This window comes from Euprymna scolopes, chromosome 28 (genome assembly GCF_053919585.1).
Source record: "Euprymna scolopes isolate OS-2025 chromosome 28, ASM5391958v1, whole genome shotgun sequence".
In the NCBI taxonomy this organism is placed as follows: Eukaryota; Metazoa; Mollusca; class Cephalopoda; order Sepiida; family Sepiolidae; genus Euprymna; species Euprymna scolopes.
Window position 1 is genome coordinate 39,423,343 of NC_136509.1, and position 25,382 is coordinate 39,448,724.

The window sequence follows — 25,382 nt, forward strand, 5'->3', positions numbered from 1 at the left end:
ACTGTGCGACAATTCATTGATTTTAAAAATATTCATGGGTAACGAATGCTGTATACGGGGGAGTGTTAGACACGTGGTTCAATAAAAAAGTATTAGAAAAGCTTAATTGCAGATGTACAAAACGGTTAAATCTAAAATTTACAATATATAAAGTGGATTATTTTATAGTTAATTACGAACCTTTTAAGATAACTAGAGTTATAATTAATATCATTTATTTGTAGTTGTCAGGATTTTATGTACTAGAGTTATAAGATTTTGAGTCTTTTATCATTATAATCTCTATGTATAATTTTTGTATGATTTGTCTAAACTCGGAGTGTCGACAGCCATGTTCATTCAAGTGCTGATATATCGAACTAGAGTCTGACGGATGCAGTGTAAGCCTTCGTAACAATATATTAGTAGTGTGTCTAATGTAACTGTTATGAGGGGCGTGCAATAAGTAATGCCCTTGACCCACTTCCAGTTGTCTGATCTAGCTGAAATTTTGCATGTGCAATGATTTATATCTCTACTGGTGATGTGGCAAATTACAGCTCTGAAGTAATTGTGGTTTCTGTTTTACAGGGATTTGAACTGAGTCAGGTGTGAAATGGAGCCTGTTGAATGTTGAGCAGTGATTCGTTTTTGCATTTAAAAGGACGTACACCACAGCAGACTATTGATGAAATGAAAAAACTTACGGTGATAATGCCCCATCATATGACCTTGTAAAACGCTGGCATTGTGAATTCAAACATGGCCGGAAGTCCGTGGAAATAGCTCCCAGACCTGGTCGCCCCCCCCGCCTTCTGTCATTGATGAGGTATCTGTCCGTCAAGTTGAGGCTGCCATTTTGGAAGATCGGCGCATTACTATTCGCCAAATAGCCCAAGATGTCAAGATTAGTATGGGATCTGTGGAAACAATCATTCATGACCATTTGCATATGCATAAGGTGTCTGCCAGATGGATTCTCAGGTTGCTCACACCATTCCAGGAGCGAGAACGCGTCGAGTGCTCGAGGATGAATTTGGAGATGTGCCAAGAAGATGAGTCAAAGTTTTTCAAAAGACTGATTACACAGGTTGAAACCTGAGTCCATCACTATGATCCAGAGACAAAAGCCCAGTCAATGCCGTGGAAGCACTTGGACTCACCACCTCCAAAGAAAGGAAGGACGCTGCCCTCCACTGGCAAGGTCATGCTCACAGTCTTCTGGGACCAGGACGGAGTAGTGATGACAGATTTCCTGGCAAAGGGTACCACAATTACAGGAGTATCATGCTCTACTTTTGAGGAAATTAAGGGAAGCTATCAAAATCAAGAGCCGTAGCAAGATCAGCAAAAGTACCATCCCCCTGCATGACAACGCTCCGGTCCACAACTCACATGTCGCCAGATCAAAAGCACGAGCGTGTGGTTATGAAATCCTCCACCATCCTCCCTACTCTCCTGCCCTTGCACCCTCTGACTTTCACCTCTTCCCAGCCATGAAGTATTTTTTGAAAGGAAAGCGTTTCCCAGATAATGCAGCCTTGATGTGTGAAGTCACGTCGTAGTTGGAGAACCAACCTGGGGTGTTCTACAAAAACGGTCTCCAGAGCTGCATCAAACGATAGGAGAAATGCATAACTCTAGGTGGTTTCTATGTAGAGAAAGACTAATAACTGTGCCAAGTTTCGTTGCTCTACTGCTATGGGAAGTGGGTCAGGGGGCATTGCTTATTGCACGCCTTTCGTATTATTCGTATCATTGGACAGATATTTTCCACAGGTGAATTAAAACTAATAAATTGCGAAGTGCCGTCAATAAGTTCCAGACTGGTGCATTCGCGCAAATCTTCCGCATCTTCAATTCCTTGCGAATAATTGTGTGTACAGTTCTCACACTGAAATCAAACCATGCACTTATTGTCTCTATAAACACATAACGGTCCTTATCCATGAAATTCTTTATTTGGTAAATCAACTCTGGTGTTCTGACTTCCTTACTCCTCCCACACCCCTCACCGCCCCTCACAGACTCCCTACTTTCCCTGAATCTATTAGTCACTTACTAGCTGATGCCAGATTCAATAAGATGGTCCAAAAGCAGTCTGAAGCATTCCATACGTTTCTGTGGCATTTTTTTGCAAGTTTAAAACAAAATTTTATTGCATATCATTCTTCTAAAGTGTCCTCGCGTCCAGATTGCATTTTTGAAATTTACCAGCTGTGACAATCGGGCTTTAGTAGGGTGTATTCTAATTCATGCTGTAGCTGTTCATTAGAACCTGAAATCATAAAAATTGGTCAGTCATCTCATAAGATGTATAGCAATAACATATTGAATTTTCAAGAGTCTACGCCAATTTTTAATGCGTGTACAAAAATGTCCGGAAACTTATTGACAGCATCTCGTGCGTATTTTTTTCTACTAGTTTTTTAATCTTGAGATTTTAAGATTAGAAAATCTAATTCATAGTAAATAATAAATATGATTATTAATGACGGGGGATATATACCTATAATTATATGTTTAAGTACTTTTCGTCTTGTTACATAACAGTATACCAACTCTTTATATTACGGTCTCTAAATTATATATTTCTGTTGTATACCGATGTATATTCTACAGGCACGAATAATGCTATTACATTCTATGTATACTCTTGTCATAATTATGTATGTATAATATATACGCACAGTTTCTCCATAGTAGTGTACATATCATTGCTCATTTATAAACTCATCAAACGTTTGTCTTTACATTTATGTGTAATATCGATTCATTGCTATAAGTGTATATAAAGTATCAATGTGTCATAAATAAAGTGTATATAAAGTATCAATGTGTCATAAATAAAACATGTCCGTTCGGTAAACAGCCTACTAACCTCAGTTCTCTGGCGGTTTGCACTCGACTTGAAGTTCTGTAATAAAGATACGTCCAACTTTCAATGTAGCATGCAGTTAAACACACAACTTCTTGTTAAACTTTAAGTATCTTATCTTTCACTTCCATGTGCCTGTAGCAATTTCTTTTTGCTTGATTATTTTACGTCTATAGTTGTAGCGTGACGTAAAGTGACGATCTATTGCCAAGCGAATCTCTCGGTCTAAAAACCAACTCATTTTCTTGACACGCTCGCAAATCTAATATAATCAAAATGTTTCTTTGTCTTTGATGCTGACCCATTCAATTGCGCCATTGTTAAAAATCAGTCCATGTTTTATTATATTTTCCATTTAGTGCAAATATTTATCCTGTCTTCATTTAACCTTTCATTATTTGTTTCAAATATTTATTTTGCTTCAATTATTATTGTTATAGACATTCTATTATCTGTCAAATATTTCATTTGTATTTATTTGGCTTTGATATATATATATATATATATATATATATATATATATATATATATATATATATATATCACTGCTGTTTTTATGCTTTTAGAAGTTTTTTTCTTTTCAGTCATGGAAGTAATGTAACACAACTGTTTTTAAGGAAATAAAAGAATCATGGAAATTAACACAAATAATCAACATCTATTTTGTAAAAATAACAAAAAAAGAAAAGGATAGAAAACAAAACTGCATTAAACTATAACTTTATCATGGCTCGAACACCACTCGAGGATAACATCAATTATTTACTCAGGTATACAACACTGATTAATTTGTTACGAAGGTTGAAATTGGACAAAATTTATTTGTTAAAAGTACGAATCAACAAGAATTCGTTCACACTGAACTTGAAAGTGAATATGTTATAGTCAACTGGGAAGCAGCCCGAGATATTGCGTTCTTATAGACAGGTAGTTATAGGAAAGAAATTTCATGGAAGTTTTGGTTATGGTACATAGAGTGAGAGAGGGAAATTCTCGACTGTGTTTGTAGCTGGAACAGTTTGTGTTGTGAGTTTATTATAGGAGGGAATTATAGATTGGAGTTCAGTCGAACGCCTATCATGAAATAACGATACAGCAGAGAAAGACTAGCAGCGTCTCTTTAGTGGGAAACTGATGTAAGTCTTGCATTGAGGTCTGGAGTGAAGGTCAGTCCTAGAAACTTATCAGAAACAGAGGGCTTCTATTAATTTCAATTTGGGTGAAGTGAGGATCCGAGCATTGGTGGTGAAAAGGGTTAAACTTAGTTTTAAACGCATTAAAAGCAATCAGTCAGTATTTCTTCATTGCACTACACGCCCCAGAAGATGTAATTATTAATGCATTTTGAAGTGTTACTATAGATGTTATCATTGTGAACATTTCTTTGTACGTGTTTAAGAAACCATATATCAGTGGGAAACAGGGCTTTGAATGTTCAAAAGCCTGATTCCACCGACCGCAACGATATCCATTAGGCCTATGATGTACACCGTTCATATTTGTGCGGACGCCAATGATGCACTGTACTTGTAAAAACATTTTCTTGTCGTTCGCTGGTCCCTTCGTAAAACGGAGGTCAAGTTTTTTTGAAAAGAACCTGAACCCACCACTGATCTTTACACACCCCAAGTTTGGACATCATAGATCAATCGAACATTTCGGATATCAGCACTTTTCTTTATAAATAAAAAGAAATACGAAGAAAAGACGATAAACAAATGACAAAAACATAAATGAATAAAAATAGAGAAAAAAAAAACGGGGGAAAAAAAAGAATCGGATGTTCTTCCATCACAAGCCATTGATATACAACACAGATTTATTTTGTATACTGAAAATGACGGATGCGGAAATTGTCAAAAACGATAAATTCAGTTTGATACGTTGACAAGGATAACAAATAGCAGTGTGTAAAGAAAAAAAAAGTGTTGCGGCTACAAAATTTCTGATGGTTCGACACAATGTCTTAATGTAAAATATTTTTTCTCATATTTTTGGGAAAAATGTTTTTTTTAATATACTTTTTAATTTTTAAGTTTTGCACGTACAATTATTTGCACGTGAGAGTACATATTTTTTCTGCTGGGTTCTTGTTTTATGTGCAATTTTCTTTCACTAAAAAGCACATATATATATATATATATATATATATATATATATATATATATATATATATATATGCTTTTCAAGATTCTGTCTCTTTATTTGATAGCTTTTGTAACTAAAAAATAATATATATATATATATATATATATATATATATATATATATATAAATATACGATAGATCCCCAAAAATATCCATGTCTAAAGTATTTATATACAATCTTAATCAGCTTCATAAAATTTTAGCCAACCCTATCTGTCATTGCCCCAAGATTATGTTTATTTATTAATAGTTTTTGTTAGTGACATGCAATATGGTTTCCGTTCTGCTAGATCTACAGCGGATGTGCTTACTGTTATTTCTCATAGTATTAGCGAAACTCTCGATGGAGGCTTCCTTCCTAGGGCAATTGCTCTTGACATATCAAAGGCCTATGATAGGGTATGGCATAAAGGTCTACTTTAAAAGACCTTCAGCTATGGTCTAGCTGGAAATGTCTTTTCAATCATTTCTCTTTGATAGGTTCATAAGAGTAGTGATTGATGGGCAGAAATCAGTAGTTCATAGTATTGATGCTGGAGTCCCTCAGGGGTCTATACTGGACCCAATTTTCTTCCTGATCTATATTAACGATATTCCAAATCACATCCTTAGATCATTCGTAGACATTTTTGCTGACTACACATCAAAAGCCGTAAACGGCCAACTTCTCTTTGATTCTCTCTCTCCTCTGATCTTGAGCATGTGGTACAATGGGGATAAAGTGGCTGGTTACTTTTAATGCATCTAAAACCAAGCTTCTATCTTTACACCGGCAACGTTCTGATAACTCTATGGCATCAATTAAAATGAATGGCTCTCGTCTTGGGAAGGCTTCATGTTTTGACAAGCTTCTGGACTTGACCTTTACTCCTGATCTAAAATGGAATACGTACATCAAATCCGTTGCCAAGGTCGCTGGAAAAATGATAGGGTCCTTTTATCGATCCAGTAGATATCTACCTGCTGATGCAATTCTCTACCTATAAGAGCCAAGTACATCCAAGTATGGAGTATTGTAGTCACATATGGGCAGGAGCTGCTAGGAAGACCTTATCCAGCCTTGACAGAGTTCAGAATAGACTTTGTAGCCTAGTGGGGGATGCTCTGTTATCTTCCCTGCAACCTCTTTCTCACAGAAGAGACATTGCGAGCCTGTCTGTTCTATCGTTATATTCATGGCAAGTGTTTGTCTGAGCTCCAATCTATGCCCCCCCTCGCCAAACATTTACGAGAAACATTCGTTTGGCTGTAAACACTATCAATAATTTCCCCCACTCTTTATCTGTGCCTAAACCTAAACGTAGTTCCATGAACAAAGCTTCTTTCTTAGAACTGCAGGCATGTGGAACTCTCTTCTGTTTCTCTGCTTTCCAGCTGACTACAATATGGCCGTCTTCAAGTCCAATGTAAACAAGTTCTTGATGAGCCGTTCCCCTTAAGTAAACCAAATTACCAAATTTACACTTCTAATGATTACTATTATACTGTCCTTTTGACCACTGTACAGTCTTTAACCCTTATCCTCGAGTAGCCTCTGGGCCTTGATAGGTGGTGAGTCTCTTATAAAAAAAAGGAAGGTGATTTCTAAACTCGAGAGAGGTCCACGTCAAAACTATTTAGCTACAGCTTTGGTCATCTTCATAAAATACTAGCTAACCCTATCTAACGTTGCCCAAGATACCGTTTATTTTAATAGCCTTTGTAACTAAAATATAGAATATATATGATATATTACAAAAGAATGGTCCACGTTAACTTAATTATCTACAGTCTTAATTAGCTTCATAAAATACTAGCTAGCACAAAAGTTTGCTTATTTATTTGATAACCTTTATGAATAAAACGAAAAATATATAACGAATATTCCAGGAGAACGATGAATGTCTAAGCAAAGGTATATGCTCTGACATATAGGGAATAGCGCCTTTGACACACCGTTTTTTTTTTACACAGTGGTCACCACTTATTAAGGCCCGGAAGCAACTCAGGGATAAGGGTTATTACAAGTACATTACGTTAGTGTGGAGATTTGATGAAGTGGTTACTTAAGGGGACGGTTCATTAGGAATTTGTTTACGTTGGACTTGAACACATCCAAGTTGTAGTCAGGTGGGAAGCAGGCAGACGGAACAGAGTTCCACAGGCGTGCAGTTCTAAGAAAGAAACTTTGTTCATGAAATCTACGTTTTGATTTAGGCACAGATAAAGAGTGGGGGAAATTTTTCACAGTGGATTCAGCTAGACGGGTGTTTTTCGTGAAAGATTGGCGAGGAGAGACCAGAGATTAGAGTTCAGACGAGCACCTGCCATGGGAATAACGATAAAATAAGGATAGGCTTGCAACGTCTCTTCTGTGGGAGAGAGGTTGCCGGGTAGAGAAAAGGGCACCCCCCACTAAGCCACGAAGTCTATTTTGTACTCTGTCAAGGCAGGATAGGCTGTTTTTAGCAGCTCCTGCCCAGATATGGCAGCAGTATTCCATCCTTGGACGTACTTGGCTTTTATATAGATAGAGAATTGCATCAGTAGTGAGATATCTTCTGGAACGGTAGAAGGATCCCACCATCTTTCCAGCGACCTTGGCAACAGACTTGATGTACGTGTTCCATTTCAGATCAGGAGTAAAGGTCAAACCCAGAAGCTTGTCAAAACATGGGGCCTCTTCCATACGAGAGCCACCCATTCCAATTGATGCCAGATGGGGATCAGAGCGTTGATGATGTAAGGATAGGAGTTTGGTTTTAAATGCATTAAAGGTAACCAGCCACTCTTCCCCCACTGAACCACGCGCTCGAGATCAGAGGAGAGAGAATCAGAGAGAGCTTTGTCATTTACAGCCTTTGATGCGTTGTCGTAGATGGTCGTGTCATCAGCATAGATGTCAACGAATGATTTAAGTATGTGTTTAGGGAGGTCATTGATGTAGATCAGGAAGAGAGTTGGGCCCACGATTGACCCCTGGGAGACTCCAGCATTAATACTGCATGCCTCTGATTTTTGTCCATCTACCACTACTCTTATGAGACTATCAGAGAGAAATGATTTAATGACTGAGAAAACATTTCCAGTTATACCCTAGCTGGAGATCTTGTGAAGTAGACCCTTATGCCATACCTTGTCGAAGGCCTTTGATATGTCAAGAGCAATTGCTCTAGAAAGGAAGCCTTTGTCAAGAGATTCACTAATCCTGTGAGATATAACCGTCAGCACATCTGCGGTAGATCTTGCAGAGCGGAAACCATATTGTGTGTCACTAAGAAGGTTGTTTCTGCTGAGGTGGTTGACTATTTCTCTATTTAATATGTATTCCAGCAACTTACTCATGACACACAGGAGACTTATTGGTCTGTACTGAGAGGGAGATAACTTATCACCTGAATTCTTAAATACAGGGCAAACTAATGAGGTCTTCCAGGGAGTCGGAAAGCACTTCTCCTTAAGGCAGCGCTTAAACAGTTTCGTAAGTATGGGAGCAAGTTCTGGTTGAAGCTTTTTTAACACTATAATTGGGATGCCGTCAGGGCCAGTAGCTTTACTGGAATCAAGGTTCTTGATTAGCTTGGCGACCTCATGCACAGATATTTGTATGTTACCTAGCGTGTTCTGTATTATAGGAGGAAATATGGGGAGTTGATGGCCTTCGTCGCATAGGGTAGAATTAGCTGCAAAGTTCTTTGCAAATACTTTGGCCTTGTCTAATGCTGGCGAGATGACCTCTGGTCCGTTGGGATAGAACGCACACTTCTGTTCAGGATCCTATTTGTAATTTGCCAAAACTGGTGGGAACCAAGCCGCTGATCATCTACCTAGGATTTAACAGACCGGGCATATAGCCCTCTTGCATTTTTTATTACTCTTTTACAGTGGTTGCTGGCAGTCCTGAAAGCAGCTTTAGTCTCAGTGCATCTATTACGTTAGTAGCTATGGAAAAAGTGATTTCTGTGCGCGACAGCAGCAGCAAATTCTGGGGAGAACCATGGCTGGCTGTTAAGTTTTTGTTGGAATTTTTTAGATGGTATGAATTCGTCTGTGCCTACAATTAACCATTCGGTCAGATCTGATACTATAGAGGACACTTCCTATTTAAACATGGAGTGCAGAGGTAAATCATATATGAATGTACGGAAGCTATCCCAGTCAGCCATAGAGTATCGGTGTACAGTACGGTGGAGGGGTACGTCTGGGGACTTATTACATTTCGTTTTTATCTTAACTGATACGACGCAGTGGTCGGAGCATCCTAGAGGAGAATGAATGGAACATGAACATAGCTCAGGGGAAGTTGAGAGAAAAAGGATCTAGGAGGCTTGCATATTGACCGGTGTATCGGGCACACGGGTGGGCTCGCGAACAATCTGAGTGAGGTCATAAGCAATGGCAAAATCATGACAAAACCTCCACTCATCGTCTGTCTTATTTGAATGGGTCAGCCATTCCATTTTATGGACGTTGAAGTCACCACAGATGTGGATATTAGCCGAGGGATGTGCAGACAGGATGTGGTCTATTTTCTCAGATATGCTCTTAAAGATAGTAACTCCGCTGTTGTGGGGCCGATAGAGGGCAAATATAAATGCAGTGGTGTTAGCAAGTGCAACCCGGAAGCACATATAGGGTAAATTAGGATATTCTCTAGAGATATTCATGCCACATGGGAAGCCATCTTTAATATAGGCACATATTCCATGCCCATGGCGATCTTGGGGGTCAGATTTAGCTGTTAAGTTAGAGTATCCGTTAATTATAAACTCATCTAGGGAAGTGGTCGGCCCTATTCCAGTTTCGCTTAGAAATAATATGTCCGGTTTCATCTCCTGTAATTGGGTTTCAACCTCTGGAATGTTGGAACGTAGACCCCTGATATTGGAGAAGGAGACCTGGTAGTAGGGGTCTATATTGGAAGATAGGGTTCTAGATTTATTCGAGTTTTTTTCTGCAGATATTTCATGTTGAGGTTTTGGGATTTGTGGAACAGGTCGGCATTCTTGGTTAGAGCAGTACAGAGAGGGAAAGTAAGAGAAAAAAAAGACAGGAAATTTTTTTTGTAGCACACGAAAAGGTAAAGCCGTAACAATTACTCACTAGTATGGCATCGAGAGGCCCCACCAGAAACTACTGCATGGTCCAGATCCATTCACCAAATGGCAATACAGCAGTCCCAGTCCTTTGCGCCTGCTGATAGGACAGCCTCCTTAGTGGTTAATCCAAGGTTCGGGTCCCTGACTATCAGGCGGATAACGTCAGCCCAGACAAAACGTTTACCTCCATCCCCCTTACTAGTGACATGGCCACAAGGACAGACATAGAGACAGAAAAATTTCCGACATCTCAGACTACTGTTCACCAAGTACTACCGACCTTTAAGCAGCTTTTTCTTCACCCTTTGTCAGAAAAATCACTCATTGAATGATGACTGAGGGACAAAAAAGGAGAAGCGAGAGTTACCGGAGCTGCCGATAACACATCCACTGTATTATCTACTCTCTATTAAAAAAAAAGGGGAGGAGGGAAATGGGTACAAGTGACTTATTTATATCTAAGTAGTAAGTCCAGTGCTAAGTTATCAATTCAGGACACTTTTGGGTGAAAGTTTGTCGTTATCTATCTTGAGTTTGAATCATTGGAGCTTCACCTTATAATTAAAATCCAATAATTAACTTTTATCAATTTGTAAAGTCGGCTTAATATTAATTTACATTCGAGTTTAGATAATTATTCAAGGTTTTAATTTAGGAGGTTCGTTTTCATAGGTGACTAATGTCACTGTATTATATTTCGAATATAATTAAAAATAAGACTATATTAGATGGTTTGATTGGCTAGCCAGGACGCAAGCATTTTCAATATATATAGGCAAGCTTGCAGTAATAGAATATATTAAATATATTACTTAAATAAAGTCCTAACTTTATCTACTCTAATAGAGAAAATAATTCCCGGCATTTTTTTATCGCTAGTTTACTTGGTAGCATGGCTAAACTGTTTTGTCTGTTTCAATAGGCGCGAAGGGGGGGTGACGAATAAGACAGGAAAGTAGAGACAAAGTCAGATCACCGAAGTTAAGCAATGATGAGGCTGGCTAGTACTAGATTGGTGACCATTTGGAAATTCTAGGTGTTGTATGTTCTCTCCGCTTATCTCGGCATTATTTCCAGTCGTTTTGGACTTTTCCTTGCCACTGAACTCAAGCAGTACTGATACAGGAAAGGTATGGTTGGGAATTACGCAACCCTTACCACAAATTACATGCGCAGCTGCCCCTAGATTGGGTATCATTTGTCTCTCGAAACTGAACGGAGGCATCGAATGTTGTAATATACTGTCTAAATAAGTTTTATAAAATACTACCAAACAGTATCTAACGTAGGCCAGGATTCTGTTTATTTATTTGATAGCTTTTGTAATTAAAAGTGATGTATACACTGCGTGTCAAATTATTAACGAGATAACATTTTTTTTACCAGGTTCAGAAATGGGTCGTAAAGGTAGTTTGAGTAGTTCTGAAAAGAGTACTGATACAGAACTTGTAGCAAAAGGTAAACTACCCCCGAAATATCGAAAATGATAGCAAGGTACCATCAAATTGTAAAGAACTTTGCCAAGGACCCTACAAAGATATGTAAGAGAGCTCATAAAGGTAAATCTAGAGTTGTTTCACGCCGTTCTCTACTCCAAATTAAACGTGAAGTTGTTAAGAACCCTGGGCAGACAAGTCGAGAAGTCTTTGACCAAGCCAGATTGAAGAATGTCTTAAAAAGTACTCGATGTCGCCTTCTGAAAGAAGTGGCAAAGTCTGTTAAGCCTCCATTAAAGCAACATCACATACAAAATTGATTGAAATGGACAGAGGACAAAATAAAAACGGATTTTTCCAAAGTTTTGTTCATGGGCGAAGTGCGTGTCACTCTTGATAGCCCAAATAGCTGGAGCAAGGGATGGATCCTAAATGGACGACATCGTCATTAACGTTTAAGGCGCCAACAAGGTGAGAGTGGGATAATGATCTGGGCTGGGATTATCGGGAGTACTTAAGTTGGTCCAAGGAGAGTCCCAGAAGGCGTAAAAAGGACGTCAAATGCGTACATAGCTTTTCTGAAGGAGCACTTTAAACTGGCTAAAGAAACAAAGGTTGACGTTCAGAAGAACCATTATTTTTATGCAGGATAATGCCCCCTCGCATGCAGCAAATAAAAGCAAAGAGTATTTGCAACAACTTGGGTTCTCTGGACTACAGAAGATGGAGTGGCCTACGAATTCACCAGATTTGAACCCAATTGAGAACATTTGGAGTATCATGAAGCGATGCCTCTATGCAAGTGGACGCCAATTTAAGAGCAAAGATGAGTTGTGGGATGCTCTCCAAGAGGTATCGCGAGAAATAACTCTTGACGAAATCACAAATTTGACTAATTCTGTGGACCAACGTCTTTTACAAGTCATTCATAAAAAAGGATCGCATATCCCCTACTAATCATGTCAACGGAGAAATTGCTATGTAGTTATTGTGTTCTGAGCATTTTTCCTAGTTCATTTAATGTTTGAAAATTTAAGCAAGTTATGGGTATATTGTGTTTTTTTCTCAACCTCGTTAATAACTTGACACACTGAAATCAACAGATATTCCTATCTTCTGCCATAGTTTCGCTAATACTGCTTAAAATACTTTTATTTTCTGACTGGAGTTGCTGAATAGTATTGTAAGAACTTTCTCAAAGTTTCATGGATTTTTATTCATTCGTTCTTTAAATATTTAAAAAATTTAAACTCGTTAATAATTTGTAACGTAATGTACAAGGTGCATTCAATAAATTTCCAGGCCTTTTTCGTATGGACACTTTTATTGATAGTGCATACATGAAACTCTACCCCCCTCGAAGTAATCACCTCCGGGTGCAATACACTTGTTGTCCCGTTCCAACAACTTTTGGAAAGCCCCGTGGAAGTCCTCGTGTGATCGTGTCAATGACCCGCATCACAGCCGCTTTCCTCTCTTCAATTGCCTCATAATAACAGCCTCTAAAGTATTCCTTGAGGTTAGGAAATAACCCAATGTCACAGGGAGCAAGGCTTGGAGATAGGGAGAGTGAGGAAATGTCTTGATGCTCATCTTGGTCAAATAGTCTGTGACAATGATGGAGCACCCTTGGGACAAATTTCGCGCAAATATCCTGCATCTATATTTCCTCGCAAATAATTTTGTATATAGTTACCACACTGACATCACACTGTGCACTTATTGCCTCTATAGATACACGGCTGTCCTTATCCATGAAATTCTTTATTTGCTTAATCAACTCTGGCGTTCTGACTTCCCCACTCTTTCCAGACTTCTCATCATCTCTCACATACTTCTTGCCTTCTTTGAATCTCTTATGTCACTCAAAAACTTATGATTGATTCGTGCTAGATGGCCCCAAAGCAGTGTTAAGCATTCCATACTTTTCTGTTTCATTTTTTTCCAAGTTTAAAACAGAATTTTATTGCATATAGTTCTTCTAAAATGTCCTCACGTCCAGATTGCATTTTTGAAATTAACCAGCTGTGATAATCATTTAGTAGGGTGTATTCCAATTCCTTCTGTAGTTGTTCATTTGAACCTGGAATCATAAAAATTGGCCAGTTATCTCATAAGATATATAGAAATAACAAATTGAATTTTCAAGGGTCTACGACAATTTTAAATGTCTGCACAAAAAAGTCTGGAACCTCATCGAAGGTACTTGGTACCAGCAGGCTGCCCGGTCGTTAAATACGCATATTATATTTTAATTTATGCAGATTTTTATTTCTTATTATAGAGCGAATTCTCCACTGGTTTTCATCCAATATATGATTTCAAAAGTTATAAAAAATATATGACTTGGATACCATCCGCTAGAATCGAAACCAAAGCGTTAAGCGCTCTAGCCATAGTCGTTATTTATCTCTCCAACGCCTTCAAACTTAAGTGACATTGAGTTATGAGTGCTTCATTTTGCCCATGCGTAAAATTAACAGCAGTAGTATTGTTTTATTCGACTTACCTGACAAGGTCAACTGTTTTTGTAATTAATGTTTGCTGGCTAACAACCAAGTTAGAAAGTCTGCTACAGGTCCAAACACCATAGATATTTCAATGCTGTAGATCAAATATTCAGAGAGGAACTGGGTAGAAACTTTCGCATACACACAGACAATGTCACTTATCTCGTATATATATATATATATATATATATATATATATATATATATATATATATATATATATATAATTATTATTCTTTATGTAAATACAGTCATATCTTGCTACGATGTGCAGACCGTTTCAATCATATTGGATTTCATCAGGCAATAAAAAATAAAATACAAAAATTAAAAAGGTTCCAGACCTTTTCAAATTTTGAGGAGAGAAAAAATGCCGTGAAGCAAAATTAAAGTTCTTCCCTTCGTCTGCACATCGTAGCAAGGTATGACTGTATTTACATAAAGGATAATAAAATATAATTTGCTCTCTTTGATTGAGCACTATCAACGACCCTTGTTGAAATTCAATTATTCTTAATTGTGGGATATCTTTCTACTTGGAATATATATATATATATATATATATATATATATATATATATATATATATATAAATATATATATATATATATTCCGTTTTCCTTTTTTTTGTTGCAGACCATTTACTAGTGTGACAGATGTGTACAAATCCCAAGAGCGATAGGAGCCTTCTATCATGTCTGAAAGTGACAATGCTCCACAAGCGAGCTCGGGGATGCGGCGCTGTACAACTCATGCTCTCTACCGATCCAAGTTATGACAACAGGACCATAGCCAGCACCATCAAAATGCATCGTTGGCTTTCAGCGAATAACTGGGATGTACCCAGAGTGATAAAAACAAAGTTTCCGTCCACGGCTATGGTCTTTGGTGTGGTTTCATGTAAGGGCCACACCATGCTAACTCACATCTTCGAAGTTGGCTTGAAAGCAACATCAAAGAAACTTCGACAACAATACCCAACATTAGTAAAAAAAATCCAATTCTCTTCCACGACAATGCTCGACTGCACGTTGCTAACCGACCCTACAGAAGTTGAACGAATTGGGCTAGAAAACTTTGCCTGATTCGCCATACTTTCCAGACCTCTGACCTACCGACTACCACTTTTTTAAGCATCTCGATAACGTTCTGCGTGAGAAACGCTTAAAGAAAACCTAAGCTATATCAAAAACGATTTCAGCGACTCATCGCCATCAGAACACAAGGTTTTTACGCTACTGGCATAAATACACTTGTTTTGCATTCGCAAAAGTGTGTTGATTCTGACGGTGCTTATTTCGATCTATAAAGTTTTGTTTGAACCTAGATATACTCATTTGAACTTAAAAGTTAAAAACCATAATAACTTTCTTGTCAATATCTTGTCAATATCTTATATATTATATCTTCTTTAATATAAACTGAATGTCTGTGTGTGTATGTGTGTGTGTGTGTGTGTCTGGTCACGAATAGGCTCCTATATGGTTGACTATTTAAAAAAAAAAACTGATTACATATAATGATAGAAGATGTATCGAGACACAGGAATAGGTATGTTTGATCCTGCAGAACAGTGGTTCATTAAAATTGTGGGGTCTTCGTTCGCGCCTGGTTCATAAAGTATGGAAATAAAAAATTAAAAAAAACGTTCACAAGTGTTTTTGATATAGATGTACATAAGAATACTTTGATAAGTATGTTTTAACTTAAATAGGGATGGTATAATAAAATTACGGTGTCTGCGTTCGCGCCTGGCCTCCATAGAATGGAAATAGGCATAAACTTTAATAAAGACTTTTCATATCTATCTGCGTAAGTATACTTTGATAATTATGTTTCAGTTTGAAGAAATATGGTATAATAAAATTATGGGGTGTTCGTTCGCGTCTGGCCTTTATAGAATGGAAATATGTCACAAAGTTTAACAAGGTTTTTTAATATAGATCCACAGAATATTGTGATAAGTGTTTTAGTGTGAACAGGTATGGTATAAAAAGTTATGGGGTTTATCTATTTTATTTTTACTTTCATCATATTTTGCTTTGGTTTTGATACCCCCAAATTCGAAGCTATCTTATTACAACCATTCTTTTTCATAACCTATCATACTTTCATAAATCAGAGTCCATTTTCTGTAGGTTGTTTTTGAACCCAGTCAACGACGGGTACTTTTGCTAGTATATATATATATATATATATATATATATATATATATATATATATTTAAAAGAGTGTAGCCATCAACAATGGTGGATTTTTTAGCCTTTTATCATATTTTTATTTTAAAATATTTTATAACGCGTTTCAAGCTTTGGTTCGCTTTCTTCAGATATTTTCGTGAAAAGGTTTTTTTTTGTAAAATGGGAGTTTGAAATGTTATTTTTACATCTGGTGATACTAAATGTGTTTTTCAGAGTGATGTGGTCTCAGACACTGTCTCCAAATGTAAGTGTTGGTAGTGCCCGGTCAGAGTTAATTTCAAAGAGGGGGCTTTTGGTCCATTTGGTGAAGGTTTTTATGTTTATTTATGACTTTCTTTCCCCATGTATAGCACACATTCACACACAATCACACACACATATACATGCATGTGCATACACACATGCACACGCATACGTACGCAGGTATATACACATATACACACGCACATACATAAAAAATATATGTAGGAGCATACATATATACATACCCACCTACACATTCACACACGTACTCACACACATCCACCCACTAATATATCACACACACAAATTGGTTATTTTTTTCCCAATCAAAACACGCATGCATACATGTACTTAATCATTCAAACATAAGTACACGCACGCACACACAAGTAAGATGGAGAATAGGTAGGAGAACATATATATATACACACACACCGCACACACGCACATACACACATATACATGCACACACATATATATACATACATGTATGCACATACACATTCACATACATCCGTATACTATGCAGAAACACACACATACATACACGCACATGCATATATATAGAGATATATGCAGGAGCTCACACACACGCATACCTCCATATACACACATACACACACGAATACATTACCCACCCATATATATATGCATACAAATATATATACACACACATATACACATGCGTATACATTCACCCACCCATATATATATATGGACACACGCACCCACAATCACACACACACATACATATATACATATATATATACATACATATATATATATATATATATATATATTTATATATATATATATAAACATATGTGTATATGCCTGCGTACGTATGCGTGTGCATGTGAGTATGTACATGTATGTATGTGTATGTGTGTGTGAATGTGTGCTATACATGGGAAAAGAAAGTCATAAAAAACCATAAAAACCTTCAACAAATGGATCAAAAGCCCCCTCTTTTACACTACCAACACTTACTATTGGAGACAGAATTTTAAAATAAAAATATGATAAAAGGCTAAAAAACGCACAATTGTTGATGGCTACACTCTTTTAAATATACAGTTTTTCTCACGTTGGAACAACACAAACATCACTTTATATATATATATATATATATATATATATATATATATATATATATATATATATATATATATATATATATATATATTAATGATGAGAATAACGGAAATATTATTCCGACAAAATAGAGAAATAAGAAAGTAACAAACCAAGTTATGTGTTCATCAACGTTGTGTCTATATTTCGAGACCAAAAAAAAAAAAAAAAAAAAAAAATATCCAGAGGAAATCTCGGAATAAAGACGAAATGTTGATGTATGCATATATATGTGTGTGCATGTATATAACTTGGTTTACTCTTTTTTATTTCTCTATTTTGTCGGAATACTATTTCCATTATTCAGTCTGTCTGTCTCTCTCTCTCTTTTTCTCTCTCTCTCTTTCTTTCTCTCTCTCTCTATGTATATATATATATATATATATGTATATATATATATACATATATATAGATGTCAGGTCATGTCATATGCTACTGGTACCATGTAACCCAGTACTACCTGCCTCATGGTCGGATCACCGGCGACAAAACTGGTACCCCCGCCAGACTTGTTTGGTGACTTGGGTGGCTAGTCTCTCTGAAGGATTAAAAACAAGACCTTCTAAATGGCGAATGAACCCTTTTTAGGGGTCAACGGCCAACTAGCACCGTGTGTGTTTGTGTGTATGTATGTGTGTGTTGGGGTGGAGAGGGCTCCCGTAAGCCGTGGTGAAGGCAACCTTTCTAGGAGAAGCAAATCTCTGATTAAAAAAAAACATAAAGCGGGAGACCACTACCCGCATTTAGCTGGTCTGCAGTTTAACTTGTTGCTGGCTATCTTGCTCTTGCTTGTTGCTGGATCTCAACATTTTGAACCGAGGGAGAGACTTAGCTGTCGTACAAAGCTAAGACTCTGTAACATCATCTGTGTATAGATACTCCTCCAGGCATTTGTCTTGAAAAATGGACATTGGCGATGGAAAAGTTGTGACGTGTGGAGGCTTGAAATGCTGGAAGCATGTAATAATTGATCTCAATGACAGTCTTCGGTGTCGTGCCTGCTTGAGCGTGTGAATTCACCGGTAGGACTAAAAAAGTCATTTTTGGGCTCATAGACTTTAAGTGTCTGAGGGAGTGGGACTCGTCTGACAAGACGTTGCAATCATCATCATATATATATATATATATATATACATTACTCGTCATTGTTTTTATATACACTAGAATTTTTTTTTTTTTTTAGGAAGAACATATTCTGAAAACAATATATGCCATTTTATTATTTATTCTATAGAAACAGACACCTCCTCCCCTCCCCCCGCGCACAAATTTTTCAATAGATTACTAGACTATATCGTTGATATTTCCAGCAAATAATGGTCAAATAAAACATGGAAATGATATCGCTTTGTCATCTGTAATTATTCAACTTTCAATTTATGGAAACAAATAAAATCATTCTTGTCTATACATTCTTGTCCATAGCAGTTTATGTGCGGATGTTGTCCAGGAGCAATAAGATTTAAATTACACATTTCTTGCTTTTATTAACTGTTTTTGTTTTTCTTTATATGGAGATATTTTAAGATATATATTTCGAAGTGATTTCTTTCTTACACACACACACACACACACACACACACACACACACACACACACACACACACACACACACACACACACACACACACACACATATATATAAGAATATTCGTCAAAGGTAAAATTAATTTCTTGAACAGAAGTTATTCACCATTTTTATGTCATTTTATTTAAAATTGTCGATAATTCTGACACACCCTTTTATTTCTGCTGTTCTGATCTTGTTGGTGATGGCTCTCTTCAATTTAAGAATAGTGTGAGGAATGTTTTATAGTTATTATCTTTGAGGAAACGTCACATATAAAAATCTGTGTAGATCGAGGTCCGGTGAGAATGAAACCCATTCAGCCTACTGATGAGACGATTACCAAAGTGTCTCCTATCATTGGATGCAGAACATTTTATTTAGATTACTTTGATAAATTGGAGTCTAATGACCACAGATAAAATCCTATGTAAATCTTATATATTTGAATTTGTACTCATATTATGCCTGGAACGTTACCCAACACTTTATAGCTTCATTCGCAAAGTAGACAAAAAATTAAGGAAGAGCTCCAACTCGCCTTTTCCCGTTATAACAACGACATTTATTTTCTCATTCTCTCGCCATGCGTGACTTCTCGTTACTGCTGCGAAGTCACCCACATATCAAACGTTCGATCGAATATCATCCACATTTCTAACGTGTTCTCGAACGTCATCCACGTCTCTAACGTGCTTTTTCGTCTCTTTATAGTCTTTTTCTTTTCCAGTGACGGCATTTCGCATGCATTTGCTTATACCCATCCGCATTTTGTTACATGCCACCCACATCCCAAATTCTTAAAAAATAATCCAAACAAACTGAAATTTAGAGAATATTTATTAATTATTGCCTAATACATATGGTTACAATTTAAGAAAAATCGAAGATATCTAAATTAGTGTTTTTAAGACTAAGGCCAATACGCATTTCTTGTCTTGGGGATAATCATTTATCATTTTTGTTAGCTCATTACATCAAGTGACTTCACCCTTTTTCTGGAGCATCAGTGGATTAATTTAAGTTCATGGCAATCTGGCATACTCCTCGAGGCGAGATTGGCAAAATACTTTCGAACCCTATATCACATAAAAAGAACCAACTTTCCCTAATCACCGTTACAGCTACTTGCAGGAATTTCTCCAGCGTCGAAGAATTAAACGCAATTTCTTCGGCTATATAATGTACTGGAGTCATCATTATTATGCAGTTTAAATTTAATTTCGATATTTATTTATTAGATTTTTTAAAAAGTCATTTTAAACCTGTAAGAAATCCATATTGTAAAACCTTTTTATGTGTATTGTGAACAGAACAATTCATAAAATATTTTTTAAAGTATCATTCTTTTACTACATAAATAAATGATAATATTAATTAAATATTAAATATGTGATTATATTGTTTTAATTTTAAAAAGTCCTGTATATATATTGTTAATAATTCCTGTAAATATTGTTAAGAAATCCTGTATATATTTTTAGGAAGTTCTGTATATATTGTTAAGAAGTCCTGTATATATTGTTAAGAAGTCCTGCATATATTATTAAGTCGTCCTGTATATATTATTAGGAAGTCCTGTATATATTGTTAAGAAGTCCTGCATATATTATTAGGAAGTCCTGTATATATTATTAAGTAGTCCTGTATATATTGCTTAAAATAAATAAAAAGTGTTTATTATTTAAAAAAATGTTCTGCTTATTTTTGAAAAAGACGCCCTACTTATTTAACCCTGTTTACATATTATTTGTATAGTAATATAAAGGCGATTAAGGAAATTTGGTTCCTTTTATGTCATGTAGGATTCGAGAGTATTTTACAAATCTAGTCTCAAGCAATACGCCGGTTTGCTAAGTTTTCTTTGTCTTCTCTTCTTAACCATACCTCGACAAATTATAAACACGGTATTTTTTGCACTGTGAGCTTTTCTAAGTATGATTGATATTGTACACTTCCAGTGAAGTCAGATAGAACCAATTTCCCATGATCAGAATATTGCATTCTTCAAGGTAGTTGGTAGTGTAAAAATAACAATGATTTTCATTGTCACTTTGAGACTTATGATTGACTAGCCTGGGTGCCCGGCGTTTCCCGGGTGTTTGGAGGTGTGTGTTGAGCAAAAAAAAAAAAAAAAATAAAGAAATAAAATAAAATAAAAAATAAATAAAAAAATGGTAATCTGAAGGCAGGGTAGAACCCGTACTGCGAAGGAGGAAAACATGTGAAAAAAAAAACGTGATGTCTTTGCTGTTGCGTTCATCGCCAAACCGGAAGTGACGTAGATTTAAATTTTAAACAATCGAAAAGAGGGGATGAATTTCGAAAATATTGGCGAAAAAAGTGATCCTTCCTGTAGAAAAGTGCCAGGTTGAGGGTGAAGGAATTAATATTAATATGGCGAAATTTTCGATATTTGTCGTCCGAAGGGTCGAGCTTCAGAATGATATTGATCTCGTGAAAATCCGTCGTCTCTCGTTTTAGGCAGACACACAAACATACATACGTACATACATTCATTTTAACAGACAGGTGAGATTTATATTATAAATTAAAAATGTACAGGGTGTCTCTCCCCAATAAAAAAAAACAAACACTCTTTTTTTTTGATTATTCGGACTACCGTTCTTATCTTGAGTGTTATTCTCACAACGTTTCAGTCGATGTAACATCAGATCTTCTTCACGTTTATCTTGTCGAACTTGGGATCCTTTTTGTCAAACTTTGGACTGTACATGGAATTTTGAACCGAGCCTTTTATTTCCCCCTCCCCCAGGGGTATCATGCTTTCGTTCTGTTAGCCATGAATGAGCAAACTTCTTAAGTAATTCGCAATTGTATTCTTAATATCGTCCGCAGTGAGGATTGAACCATCAATCTCCAGAATAGTGTAAATTAGAATTGTATTTCATCCATTATAACACGGTTTAAAAAAGTTTTTGCTAGAAATTTCGTGAAGAACGGATGTGACATCAGTGGAAACGTTGTGAGAATGACACTTAAAATGAAAATAGTAGTTCGTGTAATCCAAATAATCCATCCTCATCTACAAAGGTTAGAAACATAAAAATCGTCAAAAAGAAAAAAAATCCAGATTATTTCTGTAATGCAACCAAATTCCATACAAATAAACTCCAGTCTATGAATGGCGCACTAAATCTCAGTCGTGTGGACCTATCAATCTTTATTTAATCACTATTCAATGATATAGGGATACTTTGCTGATCATTTCATCAGTACGAGCTGTGATACAGGGAGAGCTTCAAACTCACCGATCGTAACCCCATAGACCTAATGGAAACTATGTAGGATACTTTGACCATCGTCTCATCAGTAGAAAATGTAAGCCTGAAATTCAGAGAGAATAGAAAATGAATCGTGGATTTACTTTCAGTAGCCTCGTAACACTCGTTTCCCTTATTCTCTCCTTTTGCCCTTACAGTCCGCGAGCGATATTTCTGCTCTACAAGTAGGAATCTATCCACATAACACGTATCGTTAGCTAGTTTTTGATCTTGATGTGATATTTCTTTTAGCTTCTCACATCAAGTGACTTCGTGCCTTGTCTGGAGCGATCCCCATAAAAATAACCCACATACTTTTATCTCTGAAGTTTTCTCGAAGATAAAATTTATCTAAAAATTTCCCAGACTATGCTGCAACTAAAAAAGGCGATCACCCGACCAAATCAGGACAGTTTCAAAAGAGAGGAGTGTGTCAGTGTCAATCTTGTAGGTCGCATCCAGATAAACACTTTGAGATATATAATTAAAAACAATGGACAACATTCATGACTAAAACTTGATGGACAAGGCAGACATAAATAAACCTTCCAAATAGGGTTAGATTGTTGAAAATAAATTTGAATTTTATTAACAATTCCACCGATGTCTTTTTGCATTTAAGTAAATAAAACTAAACTTTTATAATTATAAAAATCTCTGGACCGTCCGTACTGTAGTATTGGGAATCCCAGCTTAATTGCTATATAGGTAGCTTTAGAAATAGAAAGTTATGTAAGTATATTTCATTTCCCATCAGCGAGTTGGCAGGGTCACAAAAGATTAGGTTTGACAGGTATCAATCTAGAGAGAATGCACTGGAAATTAGGGGTGACATGCACCAGAAATTAGGGGTTACACGGGAATTATGGTCGTAGGCTTCCGGTTGACGACCACATCGGAGAGAGTGGTTTAGGCAGCAGAGGAAGCAGATCGGAGATTTCAGGTCTCTCCCGACAATCAAGGTCCGAGATGATAGGCTTGCCTTGAAATAAAAGTTTGAAGCTTCAAATCCATCTTGTTGTTTATCGATGCATCTGTCTGCAGTGACCACTTCCCAACGAGATGGCAGACCAGCGACCAGAAGATATCACCCGCTGGCCAAGGCAACCAGGTATGTACGCATTATACATGGCACATACACGTCTCGAAGACTTTTAAGGCAAGAAATGGTGTAAGATTAAGAACACACCCACACACACATATAACAGTGAACTGCACGTAACATACGTAAGAACATACATACACACATATATGTAAGAACACAGACCCTTAGTAGTAAAAGTACCCGTAAAAGTAAAAAGAAAACGAAGTAAAAGTAAACGATTAAATAATAGTAATAAATAAATAATAAACAGGACATCAAACATTAACGGTAACGTCCTTTTTTGTTTGCTTACTTGAATCTTGTCTTCGACGATCTAACGATTCCATTAAAAAAAAAAGATGGCAGATGAATTTATTTATATATATATATATGTAATATTTTTAAAATATAAATATCCACTGACACGTGTTTCGTCGTCCACGGCTCATCAGAGTGGTTGAATCTAGCGAGATTCGAAAGCGGCACCTCGTGATAAGAAGCCTAAACATCTACCACGGTGCTAACCTCGCCAGACTACTAAATGTATCACTTTTACGTAGATGTTTTTATTTGTTTTTGTTAGCGATACTTTCTTGAATGAATTCAAGTATTTATACGAAAGTGCATTTTTACCTAAATGCTTGTTGGGAATAATTTTCCCATTGACCAATCTGGTACCCCCTTTTAATGGGGAGCGACATATATATTATTTTAAAAATTATATATATATATATATATATATATATATATATATATATATATATATATATATATATATATATATATATATATATATATATAAAGTCGAACGATAAAATTATCGCCCTAGAATAAAAAAAAACAATCTGATTCCATTTCTGTTTGATAAAGATTGCTTTCTTTTTTGTTGCAGGCAATCTACTACTTGGCCAGTTGTGTACAAATCCCAAGAGCCATAGGAGCCTTCTATCATGCCTGAAAGTGACACAATGTTTAACGAGCACAAAATCGGAGATGTACCGCTGTATAACTCAGGCTCTCTACAGGTCTAAGTTCTAACAATAGGACCATTGCCAGCACCCCAAAAGAAAATCCGGTAGGTTCAATGCTTGAGGGCACAGCTCAATGAATTTTTCGTCCACGGTTATGGTTTTGGTGTGGTTTAAAATGAAGGCAACATCATGCCACTTCATATCTTCGAAGTCGGGTTGAAAGTCAAAACCAAATTATACCTGGATATGCTGAAGAGTGTCGTGATCCCCTAGTGCAATCAGGTGGCCACGGGCTGACCATGTGTGTGTCAGCAGGTCTCGCCGCCGGCCTACAAGTCCAAAGAGAACTACGCTTGGCTTCAGAAGGGGTGCTTCGACTTTGAACCATTCTCTCAGTCCTTCCTTCTCCCCCGACCTGAACACGCTGGACTACTTAGTTTGGTTATACATCGAGAACATCACCAACATGACCTCCCACAACACCAAAGCCAGCCCTATCGCCGCCATCCGCCTAGCTCCCGTTTAATCCGTTTGGTTGTGTTTTGTATCTTTTCCCTTCAAAAAGAAATATGCCTTCCATCGCATTCTTCTAATTAATTCTTCCATTCTTACGGTAAGGTTTAACATGTTTCTTTTGCTTGTCGTTAGTATGTTCTTGAGGGACAAGTTGAAGTTCACCTTTTCCATAATAGTAGGTAGAAATCCAAGTTTTTAGGATATAATGCTCAACTGGGTAGGAGCAGATATTTAGTAAAATTGGTAATTAGTAAAAACTTGAAGAGAGTGCTCAATACTATTGCAGAGCAAATGTGTGCTTTATTTTTTTATTACCGTTTTATCTGTTTAGTTACATATGTTTCAGATGCCGA